Raw genomic sequence first — 10,000 nt, 5'->3', positions numbered from 1 at the left:
CTAGCGGTTAGGATTCCTGTTTCTCACCCAGGCGGCCCGGGTTCGACTCCCGGTATGGGAATGAGCATTTTCCTAAGCTTGCAACTACATCGAAAGACCCTCTGAATTAAGATAGCGCTCAAAAAGTTCATAAAAGTATCATTCAGGCTTGCCGTCTACAAGAGCACCTTTGCTTTTTCATCAAGAATGCCGTGACCCGGATTCGAACCGGGGTTGCTGCGGCCACAACGCAGAGTACTAACCACTATACGATCACGGCGACATTCACGAGCCAGGTAGGAGTCGAACCTACAATCTTCTGATCCGTAGTCAGACGCGTTATCCATTGCGCCACTGGCCCTGTGTGAGAGGTTGCCACTAATCATGCTCCCCATTTTGGACTTTTGCTACGCTCGCAGCCATATTCAAAGACCTCAACACGGTTGCTTTTAGCCCCTAGCCAAAACCCTTCTGCCTTGTTTGCTACCTTTCCATATTATCCAGTATCGTTTCGGTATTGAATGGCAAAGAGCAGTGCCTATCCAGTTAAGGCGGAGGGAAAAAACAAGGATAGATCCATGCCCCGTGTGAGGATCGAACTCACGACCTTCAGATTATGAGACTGACGCGCTACCTACTGCGCTAACGAGGCATCTTGCGTGTGATTGGTTGTTGCCGTCCAGAGATAAGATGGAATTCTGTAAGCACAAAACTTCTTTTTTTTTTTTCTTAATATGTACATGTATATATCTACATATATTGGAAAGTTTAAAGCAAGCTGTGAAAGCAACTTTTCCCATATGGTCTAGCGGTTAGGATTCCTGGTTTTCACCCAGGCGGCCTGGGTTCGACTCCCGGTATGGGAATGAGTGTTTTGCTAAGCTTGTGCCTGCATTCAAAGGCCTGCACCTTTCTTGCAGAATTAAGCGGCTTAGTTTGCAGATGCTCTTGGCAGCCAAAAATGCTGCGCTAACGAGGCCACTTGCAAGTGGTTGTTGATGCCATCCATGCTTAAAAATGAGTTTTCAAATCATGAAACTGATTTTTTTTCTACTTATTACTGAAAAAGGGTCTCAGCGGTTCCCATATGGTCTAGCGGTTAGGATTCCTGGTTCTCACCCAGGCGGCCCGGGTTCGACTCCCGGTATGGGAATGAGCATTTTCCTAAGCTTGCAACTACATCGAAAGACCCTCTGAATTAAGATAGCGCTCAAAAAGTTCATAAAAGTATCATTCAGGCTTGCCGTCTACAAGAGCACCTTTGCTTTTTCATCAAGAATGCCGTGACCCGGATTCGAACCGGGGTTGCTGCGGCCACAACGCAGAGTACTAACCACTATACGATCACGGCGACATTCACGAGCCAGGTAGGAGTCGAACCTACAATCTTCTGATCCGTAGTCAGACGCGTTATCCATTGCGCCACTGGCCCTGTGTGAGAGGTTGCCACTAATCATGCTCCCCATTTTGGACTTTTGCTACGCTCGCAGCCATATTCAAAGACCTCAACACGGTTGCTTTTAGCCCCTAGCCAAAACCCTTCTGCCTTGTTTGCTACCTTTCCATATTATCCAGTATCGTTTCGGTATTGAATGGCAAAGAGCAGTGCCTATCCAGTTAAGGCGGAGGGAAAAAACAAGGATAGATCCATGCCCCGTGTGAGGATCGAACTCACGACCTCCAGATTATGAGACTGACGCGCTACCTACTGCGCTAACGAGGCATCTTGCGTGTGATTGGTTGTTGCCGTCCAGAGATAAGATGGAATTCTGTAAGCACAAAACTTCTTTTTTTTTTTTTTTTTTTTTTAATATGTACATGTATATATCTACATATATTGGAAAGTTTAAAGCAAGCTGTGAAAGCAACTTTTCCCATATGGTCTAGCGGTTAGGATTCCTGGTTTTCACCCAGGCGGCCTGGGTTCGACTCCCGGTATGGGAATCAGTGTTTTGCTAAGCTTGTGCCTGCATTCAAAGGCCTGCACCTTTCTTGCAGAATTAAGCGGCTTAGTTTGCAGATGCTCTTGGCAGCCAAAAATGCTGCGCTAACGAGGCCACTTGCAAGTGGTTGTTGATGCCATCCATGCTTAAAAATGAGTTTTCAAATCATGAAACTGATTTTTTTTCTACTTATTACTGAAAAAGGGTCTCAGCGGTTCCCATATGGTCTAGCGGTTAGGATTCCTGGTTCTCACCCAGGCGGCCCGGGTTCGACTCCCGGTATGGGAATGAGCATTTTCCTAAGCTTGCAACTACATCGAAAGACCCTCTGAATTAAGATAGCGCTCAAAAAGTTCATAAAAGTATCATTCAGGCTTGCCGTCTACAAGAGCACCTTTGCTTTTTCATCAAGAATGCCGTGACCCGGATTCGAACCGGGGTTGCTGCGGCCACAACGCAGAGTACTAACCACTATACGATCACGGCGACATTCACGAGCCAGGTAGGAGTCGAACCTACAATCTTCTGATCCGTAGTCAGACGCGTTATCCATTGCGCCACTGGCCCTGTGTGAGAGGTTGCCACTAATCATGCTCCCCATTTTGGACTTTTGCTACGCTCGCAGCCATATTCAAAGACCTCAACACGGTTGCTTTTAGCCCCTAGCCAAAACCCTTCTGCCTTGTTTGCTACCTTTCCATATTATCCAGTATCGTTTCGGTATTGAATGGCAAAGAGCAGTGCCTATCCAGTTAAGGCGGAGGGAAAAAACAAGGATAGATCCATGCCCCGTGTGAGGATCGAACTCACGACCTTCAGATTATGAGACTGACGCGCTACCTACTGCGCTAACGAGGCATCTTGCGTGTGATTGGTTGTTGCCGTCCAGAGATAAGATGGAATTCTGTAAGCACAAAACTTCTTTTTTTTTTTTTTTTAATATGTACATGTATATATCTACATATATTGGAAAGTTTAAAGCAAGCTGTGAAAGCAACTTTTCCCATATGGTCTAGCGGTTAGGATTCCTGGTTTTCACCCAGGCGGCCCGGGTTCGACTCCCGGTATGGGAATCAGTGTTTTGCTAAGCTTGTGCCTGCATTCAAAGGCCTGCACCTTTCTTGCAGAATTAAGCGGCTTAGTTTGCAGATGCTCTTGGCAGCCAAAAATGCTGCGCTAACGAGGCCACTTGCAAGTGGTTGTTGATGCCATCCATGCTTAAAAATGAGTTTTCAAATCATGAAACTGATTTTTTTTCTACTTATTACTGAAAAAGGGTCTCAGCGGTTCCCATATGGTCTAGCGGTTAGGATTCCTGTTTCTCACCCAGGCGGCCCGGGTTCGACTCCCGGTATGGGAATGAGCATTTTCCTAAGCTTGCAACTACATCGAAAGACCCTCTGAATTAAGATAGCGCTCAAAAAGTTCATAAAAGTATCATTCAGGCTTGCCGTCTACAAGAGCACCTTTGCTTTTTCATCAAGAATGCCGTGACCCGGATTCGAACCGGGGTTGCTGCGGCCACAACGCAGAGTACTAACCACTATACGATCACGGCGACATTCACAAGCCAGGTAGGAGTCGAACCTACAATCTTCTGATCCGTAGTCAGACGCGTTATCCATTGCGCCACTGGCCCTGTGTGAGAGGTTGCCACTAATCATGCTCCCCATTTTGGACTTTTGCTACGCTCGCAGCCATATTCAAAGACCTCAACACGGTTGCTTTTAGCCCCTAGCCAAAACCCTTCTGCCTTGTTTGCTACCTTTCCATATTATCCAGTATCGTTTCGGTATTGAATGGCAAAGAGCAGTGCCTATCCAGTTAAGGCGGAGGGAAAAAACAAGGATAGATCCATGCCCCGTGTGAGGATCGAACTCACGACCTTCAGATTATGAGACTGACGCGCTACCTACTGCGCTAACGAGGCATCTTGCGTGTGATTGGTTGTTGCCGTCCAGAGATAAGATGGAATTCTGTAAGCACAAAACTTCTTTTTTTTTTTTCTTAATATGTACATGTATATATCTACATATATTGGAAAGTTTAAAGCAAGCTGTGAAAGCAACTTTTCCCATATGGTCTAGCGGTTAGGATTCCTGGTTTTCACCCAGGCGGCCTGGGTTCGACTCCCGGTATGGGAATGAGTGTTTTGCTAAGCTTGTGCCTGCATTCAAAGGCCTGCACCTTTCTTGCAGAATTAAGCGGCTTAGTTTGCAGATGCTCTTGGCAGCCAAAAATGCTGCGCTAACGAGGCCACTTGCAAGTGGTTGTTGATGCCATCCATGCTTAAAAATGAGTTTTCAAATCATGAAACTGATTTTTTTTCTACTTATTACTGAAAAAGGGTCTCAGCGGTTCCCATATGGTCTAGCGGTTAGGATTCCTGGTTCTCACCCAGGCGGCCCGGGTTCGACTCCCGGTATGGGAATGAGCATTTTCCTAAGCTTGCAACTACATCGAAAGACCCTCTGAATTAAGATAGCGCTCAAAAAGTTCATAAAAGTATCATTCAGGCTTGCCGTCTACAAGAGCACCTTTGCTTTTTCATCAAGAATGCCGTGACCCGGATTCGAACCGGGGTTGCTGCGGCCACAACGCAGAGTACTAACCACTATACGATCACGGCGACATTCACGAGCCAGGTAGGAGTCGAACCTACAATCTTCTGATCCGTAGTCAGACGCGTTATCCATTGCGCCACTGGCCCTGTGTGAGAGGTTGCCACTAATCATGCTCCCCATTTTGGACTTTTGCTACGCTCGCAGCCATATTCAAAGACCTCAACACGGTTGCTTTTAGCCCCTAGCCAAAACCCTTCTGCCTTGTTTGCTACCTTTCCATATTATCCAGTATCGTTTCGGTATTGAATGGCAAAGAGCAGTGCCTATCCAGTTAAGGCGGAGGGAAAAAACAAGGATAGATCCATGCCCCGTGTGAGGATCGAACTCACGACCTTCAGATTATGAGACTGACGCGCTACCTACTGCGCTAACGAGGCATCTTGCGTGTGATTGGTTGTTGCCGTCCAGAGATAAGATGGAATTCTGTAAGCACAAAACTTCTTTTTTTTTTTTTTAATATGTACATGTATATATCTACATATATTGGAAAGTTTAAAGCAAGCTGTGAAAGCAACTTTTCCCATATGGTCTAGCGGTTAGGATTTCTGGTTTTCACCCAGGCGGCCCGGGTTCGACTCCCGGTATGGGAATGAGTGTTTTGCTAAGCTTGTGCCTGCATTCAAAGGCCTGCACCTTTCTTGCAGAATTAAGCGGCTTAGTTTGCAGATGCTCTTGGCAGCCAAAAATGCTGCGCTAACGAGGCCACTTGCAAGTGGTTGTTGATGCCATCCATGCTTAAAAATGAGTTTTCAAATCATGAAACTGATTTTTTTTCTACTTATTACTGAAAAAGGGTCTCAGTGGTTCCCATATGGTCTAGCGGTTAGGATTCCTGGTTCTCACCCAGGCGGCCCGGGTTCGACTCCCGGTATGGGAATGAGCATTTTCCTAAGCTTGCAACTACATCGAAAGACCCTCTGAATTAAGATAGCGCTCAAAAAGTTCATAAAAGTATCATTCAGGCTTGCCGTCTACAAGAGCACCTTTGCTTTTTCATCAAGAATGCCGTGACCCGGATTCGAACCGGGGTTGCTGCGGCCACAACGCAGAGTACTAACCACTATACGATCACGGCGACATTCACGAGCCAGGTAGGAGTCGAACCTACAATCTTCTGATCCGTAGTCAGACGCGTTATCCATTGCGCCACTGGCCCTGTGTGAGAGGTTGCCACTAATCATGCTCCCCATTTTGGACTTTTGCTACGCTCGCAGCCATATTCAAAGACCTCAACACGGTTGCTTTTAGCCCCTAGCCAAAACCCTTCTGCCTTGTTTGCTACCTTTCCATATTATCCAGTATCGTTTCGGTATTGAATGGCAAAGAGCAGTGCCTATCCAGTTAAGGCGGAGGGAAAAAACAAGGATAGATCCATGCCCCGTGTGAGGATCGAACTCACGACCTTCAGATTATGAGACTGACGCGCTACCTACTGCGCTAACGAGGCACCTTGCGTGTGATTGGTTGTTGCCGTCCAGAGATAAGATGGAATTCTGTAAGCACAAAACTTCTTTTTTTTTTTTTTTTAATATGTACATGTATATATCTACATATATTGGAAAGTTTAAAGCAAGCTGTGAAAGCAACTTTTCCCATATGGTCTAGCGGTTAGGATTCCTGGTTTTCACCCAGGCGGCCTGGGTTCGACTCCCGGTATGGGAATGAGTGTTTTGCTAAGCTTGTGCCTGCATTCAAAGGCCTGCACCTTTCTTGCAGAATTAAGCGGCTTAGTTTGCAGATGCTCTTGGCAGCCAAAAATGCTGCGCTAACGAGGCCACTTGCAAGTGGTTGTTGATGCCATCCATGCTTAAAAATGAGTTTTCAAATCATGAAACTGATTTTTTTTCTACTTATTACTGAAAAAGGGTCTCAGCGGTTCCCATATGGTCTAGCGGTTAGGATTCCTGGTTCTCACCCAGGCGGCCTGGGTTCGACTCCCGGTATGGGAATGAGCATTTTCTTAAGCTTGCAACTACATCGAAAGACCCTCTGAATTAAGATAGCGCTCAAAAAGTTCATAAAAGTATCATTCAGGCTTGCCGTCTACAAGAGCACCTTTGCTTTTTCATCAAGAATGCCGTGACCCGGATTCGAACCGGGGTTGCTGCGGCCACAACGCAGAGTACTAACCACTATACGATCACGGCGACATTCACGAGCCAGGTAGGAGTCGAACCTACAATCTTCTGATCCGTAGTCAGACGCGTTATCCATTGCGCCACTGGCCCTGTGTGAGAGGTTGCCACTAATCATGCTCCCCATTTTGGACTTTTGCTACGCTCGCAGCCATATTCAAAGACCTCAACACGGTTGCTTTTAGCCCCTAGCCAAAACCCTTCTGCCTTGTTTGCTACCTTTCCATATTATCCAGTATCGTTTCGGTATTGAATGGCAAAGAGCAGTGCCTATCCAGTTAAGGCGGAGGGAAAAAACAAGGATAGATCCATGCCCCGTGTGAGGATCGAACTCACGACCTTCAGATTATGAGACTGACGCGCTACCTACTGCGCTAACGAGGCATCTTGCGTGTGATTGGTTGTTGCCGTCCAGAGATAAGATGGAATTCTGTAAGCACAAAACTTTCTTTTTTTTTTTTTTTAATATGTACATGTATATATCTACATATATTGGAAAGTTTAAAGCAAGCTGTGAAAGCAACTTTTCCCATATGGTCTAGCGGTTAGGATTCCTGGTTTTCACCCAGGCGGCCCGGGTTCGACTCCCGGTATGGGAATGAGTGTTTTGCTAAGCTTGTGCCTGCATTCAAAGGCCTGCACCTTTCTTGCAGAATTAAGCGGCTTAGTTTGCAGATGCTCTTGGCAGCCAAAAATGCTGCGCTAACGAGGCCACTTGCAAGTGGTTGTTGATGCCATCCATGCTTAAAAATGAGTTTTCAAATCATGAAACTGATTTTTTTTCTACTTATTACTGAAAAAGGGTCTCAGTGGTTCCCATATGGTCTAGCGGTTAGGATTCCTGGTTCTCACCCAGGCGGCCCGGGTTCGACTCCCGGTATGGGAATGAGCATTTTCCTAAGCTTGCAACTACATCGAAAGACCCTCTGAATTAAGATAGCGCTCAAAAAGTTCATAAAAGTATCATTCAGGCTTGCCGTCTACAAGAGCACCTTTGCTTTTTCATCAAGAATGCCGTGACTTGGATTCGAACCGGGGTTGCTGCGGCCACAACGCAGAGTACTAACCACTATACGATCACGGCGACATTCACGAGCCAGGTAGGAGTCGAACCTACAATCTTCTGATCCGTAGTCAGACGCGTTATCCATTGCGCCACTGGCCCTGTGTGAGAGGTTGCCACTAATCATGCTCCCCATTTTGGACTTTTGCTACGCTCGCAGCCATATTCAAAGACCTCAACACGGTTGCTTTTAGCCCCTAGCCAAAACCCTTCTGCCTTGTTTGCTACCTTTCCATATTATCCAGTATCGTTTCGGTATTGAATGGCAAAGAGCAGTGCCTATCCAGTTAAGGCGGAGGGAAAAAACAAGGATAGATCCATGCCCCGTGTGAGGATCGAACTCACGACCTTCAGATTATGAGACTGACGCGCTACCTACTGCGCTAACGAGGCATCTTGCGTGTGATTGGTTGTTGCCGTCCAGAGATAAGATGGAATTCTGTAAGCACAAAACTTCTTTTTTTTTTTTTTTTTAATATGTACATGTATGTATCTACATATATTGGAAAGTTTAAAGCAAGCTGTGAAAGCAACTTTTCCCATATGGTCTAGCGGTTAGGATTCCTGGTTTTCACCCAGGCGGCCCGGGTTCGACTCCCGGTATGGGAATGAGTGTTTTGCTAAGCTTGTGCCTGCATTCAAAGGTCTGCACCTTTCTTGCAGAATTAAGCGGCTTAGTTTGCAGATGCTCTTGGCAGCCAAAAATGCTGCGCTAACGAGGCCACTTGCAAGTGGTTGTTGATGCCATCCATGCTTAAAAATGAGTTTTCAAATCATGAAACTGATTTTTTTTCTACTTATTACTGAAAAAGGGTCTCAGCGGTTCCCATATGGTCTAGCGGTTAGGATTCCTGGTTCTCACCCAGGCGGCCCGGGTTCGACTCCCGGTATGGGAATGAGCATTTTCCTAAGCTTGCAACTACATCGAAAGACCCTCTGAATTAAGATAGCGCTCAAAAAGTTCATAAAAGTATCATTCAGGCTTGCCGTCTACAAGAGCACCTTTGCTTTTTCATCAAGAATGCTGTGACCCGGATTCGCTGCGGCCACAACGCAGAGTACTAACCACTATACGATCACGGCGACATTCACAAGCCAGGTAGGAGTCGAACCTACAATCTTCTGATCCGTAGTCAGACGCGTTATCCATTGCGCCACTGGCCCTGTGTGAGAGGTTGCCACTAATCATGCTCCCCATTTTGGACTTTTGCTACGCTCGCAGCCATATTCAAAGACCTCAACACGGTTGCTTTTAGCCCCTAGCCAAAACCCTTCTGCCTTGTTTGCTACCTTTCCATATTATCCAGTATCGTTTCGGTATTGAATGGCAAAGAGCAGTGCCTATCCAGTTAAGGCGGAGGGAAAAAACAAGGATAGATCCATGCCCCGTGTGAGGATCGAACTCACGACCTTCAGATTATGAGACTGACGCGCTACCTACTGCGCTAACGAGGCATCTTGCGTGTGATTGGTTGTTGCCGTCCAGAGATAAGATGGAATTCTGTAAGCACAAAACTTCTTTTTTTTTTTTTTTTTAATATGTACATGTATATATCTACATATATTGGAAAGTTTAAAGCAAGCTGTGAAAGCAACTTTTCCCATATGGTCTAGCGGTTAGGATTCCTGGTTTTCACCCAGGCGGCCCGGGTTCGACTCCTGGTATGGGAATGAGTGTTTTGCTAAGCTTGTGCCTGCATTCAAAGGCCTGCACCTTTCTTGCAGAATTAAGCGGCTTAGTTTGCAGATGCTCTTGGCAGCCAAAAATGCTGCGCTAACGAGGCCACTTGCAAGTGGTTGTTGATGCCATCCATGCTTAAAAATGAGTTTTCAAATCATGAAACTGATTTTTTTTCTACTTATTACTGAAAAAGGGTCTCAGCGGTTCCCATATGGTCTAGCGGTTAGGATTCCTGGTTCTCACCCAGGCGGCCCGGGTTCGACTCCCGGTATGGGAATGAGCATTTTCCTAAGCTTGCAACTACATCGAAAGACCCTCTGAATTAAGATAGCGCTCAAAAAGTTCATAAAAGTATCATTCAGGCTTGCCGTCTACAAGAGCACCTTTGCTTTTTCATCAAGAATGCTGTGACCCGGATTCGCTGCGGCCACAACGCAGAGTACTAACCACTATACGATCACGGCGACATTCACGAGCCAGGTAGGAGTCGAACCTACAATCTTCTGATCCGTAGTCAGACGCGTTATCCATTGCGCCACTGGCCCTGTGTGAGAGGTTGCCACTAATCATGCTCC

The 10,000-nt window shown here is 46.3% G+C and overlaps 34 non-coding genes across 34 annotated transcripts; 11 read left to right on the top strand and 23 right to left on the bottom strand.

Moving 5' to 3' along the window:
• Nucleotides 1-187: 187 nt before the first annotated feature.
• TRNAH-GUG (transfer RNA histidin (anticodon GUG)) lies at nucleotides 188-259 on the bottom strand. The gene has a single exon. It is a non-coding gene; the product is annotated as a tRNA-His (tRNA).
• Nucleotides 260-267: 8 nt separating this feature from the next.
• Nucleotides 268-340, bottom strand: TRNAR-ACG (transfer RNA arginine (anticodon ACG)). Its single transcript has one exon. It is a non-coding gene; the product is annotated as a tRNA-Arg (tRNA).
• Nucleotides 341-558: 218 nt separating this feature from the next.
• Nucleotides 559-631, bottom strand: TRNAM-CAU (transfer RNA methionine (anticodon CAU)). Its single transcript has one exon. It is a non-coding gene; the product is annotated as a tRNA-Met (tRNA).
• A 429-nt stretch (nucleotides 632-1,060) lies between these two features.
• On the top strand, nucleotides 1,061-1,132 carry TRNAE-CUC (transfer RNA glutamic acid (anticodon CUC)). Its single transcript has one exon. It is a non-coding gene; the product is annotated as a tRNA-Glu (tRNA).
• A 126-nt stretch (nucleotides 1,133-1,258) lies between these two features.
• TRNAH-GUG (transfer RNA histidin (anticodon GUG)) lies at nucleotides 1,259-1,330 on the bottom strand. Its single transcript has one exon. It is a non-coding gene; the product is annotated as a tRNA-His (tRNA).
• Nucleotides 1,331-1,338: 8 nt separating this feature from the next.
• TRNAR-ACG (transfer RNA arginine (anticodon ACG)) lies at nucleotides 1,339-1,411 on the bottom strand. The gene has a single exon. It is a non-coding gene; the product is annotated as a tRNA-Arg (tRNA).
• A 727-nt stretch (nucleotides 1,412-2,138) lies between these two features.
• On the top strand, nucleotides 2,139-2,210 carry TRNAE-CUC (transfer RNA glutamic acid (anticodon CUC)). The gene has a single exon. It is a non-coding gene; the product is annotated as a tRNA-Glu (tRNA).
• A 126-nt stretch (nucleotides 2,211-2,336) lies between these two features.
• TRNAH-GUG (transfer RNA histidin (anticodon GUG)) lies at nucleotides 2,337-2,408 on the bottom strand. Its single transcript has one exon. It is a non-coding gene; the product is annotated as a tRNA-His (tRNA).
• An 8-nt stretch (nucleotides 2,409-2,416) lies between these two features.
• Nucleotides 2,417-2,489, bottom strand: TRNAR-ACG (transfer RNA arginine (anticodon ACG)). The gene has a single exon. It is a non-coding gene; the product is annotated as a tRNA-Arg (tRNA).
• Nucleotides 2,490-2,707: 218 nt separating this feature from the next.
• TRNAM-CAU (transfer RNA methionine (anticodon CAU)) lies at nucleotides 2,708-2,780 on the bottom strand. The gene has a single exon. It is a non-coding gene; the product is annotated as a tRNA-Met (tRNA).
• Nucleotides 2,781-2,923: 143 nt separating this feature from the next.
• On the top strand, nucleotides 2,924-2,995 carry TRNAE-UUC (transfer RNA glutamic acid (anticodon UUC)). Its single transcript has one exon. It is a non-coding gene; the product is annotated as a tRNA-Glu (tRNA).
• A 413-nt stretch (nucleotides 2,996-3,408) lies between these two features.
• On the bottom strand, nucleotides 3,409-3,480 carry TRNAH-GUG (transfer RNA histidin (anticodon GUG)). Its single transcript has one exon. It is a non-coding gene; the product is annotated as a tRNA-His (tRNA).
• Nucleotides 3,481-3,779: 299 nt separating this feature from the next.
• TRNAM-CAU (transfer RNA methionine (anticodon CAU)) lies at nucleotides 3,780-3,852 on the bottom strand. Its single transcript has one exon. It is a non-coding gene; the product is annotated as a tRNA-Met (tRNA).
• A 429-nt stretch (nucleotides 3,853-4,281) lies between these two features.
• On the top strand, nucleotides 4,282-4,353 carry TRNAE-CUC (transfer RNA glutamic acid (anticodon CUC)). The gene has a single exon. It is a non-coding gene; the product is annotated as a tRNA-Glu (tRNA).
• A 126-nt stretch (nucleotides 4,354-4,479) lies between these two features.
• Nucleotides 4,480-4,551, bottom strand: TRNAH-GUG (transfer RNA histidin (anticodon GUG)). Its single transcript has one exon. It is a non-coding gene; the product is annotated as a tRNA-His (tRNA).
• An 8-nt stretch (nucleotides 4,552-4,559) lies between these two features.
• TRNAR-ACG (transfer RNA arginine (anticodon ACG)) lies at nucleotides 4,560-4,632 on the bottom strand. The gene has a single exon. It is a non-coding gene; the product is annotated as a tRNA-Arg (tRNA).
• A 218-nt stretch (nucleotides 4,633-4,850) lies between these two features.
• TRNAM-CAU (transfer RNA methionine (anticodon CAU)) lies at nucleotides 4,851-4,923 on the bottom strand. The gene has a single exon. It is a non-coding gene; the product is annotated as a tRNA-Met (tRNA).
• Nucleotides 4,924-5,064: 141 nt separating this feature from the next.
• On the top strand, nucleotides 5,065-5,136 carry TRNAE-UUC (transfer RNA glutamic acid (anticodon UUC)). Its single transcript has one exon. It is a non-coding gene; the product is annotated as a tRNA-Glu (tRNA).
• A 215-nt stretch (nucleotides 5,137-5,351) lies between these two features.
• TRNAE-CUC (transfer RNA glutamic acid (anticodon CUC)) lies at nucleotides 5,352-5,423 on the top strand. Its single transcript has one exon. It is a non-coding gene; the product is annotated as a tRNA-Glu (tRNA).
• Nucleotides 5,424-5,549: 126 nt separating this feature from the next.
• Nucleotides 5,550-5,621, bottom strand: TRNAH-GUG (transfer RNA histidin (anticodon GUG)). The gene has a single exon. It is a non-coding gene; the product is annotated as a tRNA-His (tRNA).
• An 8-nt stretch (nucleotides 5,622-5,629) lies between these two features.
• Nucleotides 5,630-5,702, bottom strand: TRNAR-ACG (transfer RNA arginine (anticodon ACG)). The gene has a single exon. It is a non-coding gene; the product is annotated as a tRNA-Arg (tRNA).
• Nucleotides 5,703-5,920: 218 nt separating this feature from the next.
• Nucleotides 5,921-5,993, bottom strand: TRNAM-CAU (transfer RNA methionine (anticodon CAU)). Its single transcript has one exon. It is a non-coding gene; the product is annotated as a tRNA-Met (tRNA).
• A 628-nt stretch (nucleotides 5,994-6,621) lies between these two features.
• Nucleotides 6,622-6,693, bottom strand: TRNAH-GUG (transfer RNA histidin (anticodon GUG)). The gene has a single exon. It is a non-coding gene; the product is annotated as a tRNA-His (tRNA).
• Nucleotides 6,694-6,701: 8 nt separating this feature from the next.
• Nucleotides 6,702-6,774, bottom strand: TRNAR-ACG (transfer RNA arginine (anticodon ACG)). Its single transcript has one exon. It is a non-coding gene; the product is annotated as a tRNA-Arg (tRNA).
• Nucleotides 6,775-6,992: 218 nt separating this feature from the next.
• Nucleotides 6,993-7,065, bottom strand: TRNAM-CAU (transfer RNA methionine (anticodon CAU)). Its single transcript has one exon. It is a non-coding gene; the product is annotated as a tRNA-Met (tRNA).
• A 143-nt stretch (nucleotides 7,066-7,208) lies between these two features.
• TRNAE-UUC (transfer RNA glutamic acid (anticodon UUC)) lies at nucleotides 7,209-7,280 on the top strand. Its single transcript has one exon. It is a non-coding gene; the product is annotated as a tRNA-Glu (tRNA).
• A 215-nt stretch (nucleotides 7,281-7,495) lies between these two features.
• On the top strand, nucleotides 7,496-7,567 carry TRNAE-CUC (transfer RNA glutamic acid (anticodon CUC)). Its single transcript has one exon. It is a non-coding gene; the product is annotated as a tRNA-Glu (tRNA).
• A 206-nt stretch (nucleotides 7,568-7,773) lies between these two features.
• Nucleotides 7,774-7,846, bottom strand: TRNAR-ACG (transfer RNA arginine (anticodon ACG)). The gene has a single exon. It is a non-coding gene; the product is annotated as a tRNA-Arg (tRNA).
• Nucleotides 7,847-8,064: 218 nt separating this feature from the next.
• On the bottom strand, nucleotides 8,065-8,137 carry TRNAM-CAU (transfer RNA methionine (anticodon CAU)). The gene has a single exon. It is a non-coding gene; the product is annotated as a tRNA-Met (tRNA).
• Nucleotides 8,138-8,281: 144 nt separating this feature from the next.
• TRNAE-UUC (transfer RNA glutamic acid (anticodon UUC)) lies at nucleotides 8,282-8,353 on the top strand. Its single transcript has one exon. It is a non-coding gene; the product is annotated as a tRNA-Glu (tRNA).
• A 215-nt stretch (nucleotides 8,354-8,568) lies between these two features.
• On the top strand, nucleotides 8,569-8,640 carry TRNAE-CUC (transfer RNA glutamic acid (anticodon CUC)). The gene has a single exon. It is a non-coding gene; the product is annotated as a tRNA-Glu (tRNA).
• A 486-nt stretch (nucleotides 8,641-9,126) lies between these two features.
• On the bottom strand, nucleotides 9,127-9,199 carry TRNAM-CAU (transfer RNA methionine (anticodon CAU)). Its single transcript has one exon. It is a non-coding gene; the product is annotated as a tRNA-Met (tRNA).
• Nucleotides 9,200-9,630: 431 nt separating this feature from the next.
• On the top strand, nucleotides 9,631-9,702 carry TRNAE-CUC (transfer RNA glutamic acid (anticodon CUC)). Its single transcript has one exon. It is a non-coding gene; the product is annotated as a tRNA-Glu (tRNA).
• Nucleotides 9,703-9,897: 195 nt separating this feature from the next.
• Nucleotides 9,898-9,970, bottom strand: TRNAR-ACG (transfer RNA arginine (anticodon ACG)). Its single transcript has one exon. It is a non-coding gene; the product is annotated as a tRNA-Arg (tRNA).
• Nucleotides 9,971-10,000: the final 30 nt, after the last annotated feature.

This window comes from Eleutherodactylus coqui, chromosome 2 (genome assembly GCF_035609145.1).
Source record: "Eleutherodactylus coqui strain aEleCoq1 chromosome 2, aEleCoq1.hap1, whole genome shotgun sequence".
In the NCBI taxonomy this organism is placed as follows: domain Eukaryota; kingdom Metazoa; phylum Chordata; class Amphibia; order Anura; family Eleutherodactylidae; genus Eleutherodactylus; species Eleutherodactylus coqui.
Note: the sequence above shows the minus strand (reverse complement) of the source record. Positions and strands in the feature narration are given on the sequence as shown.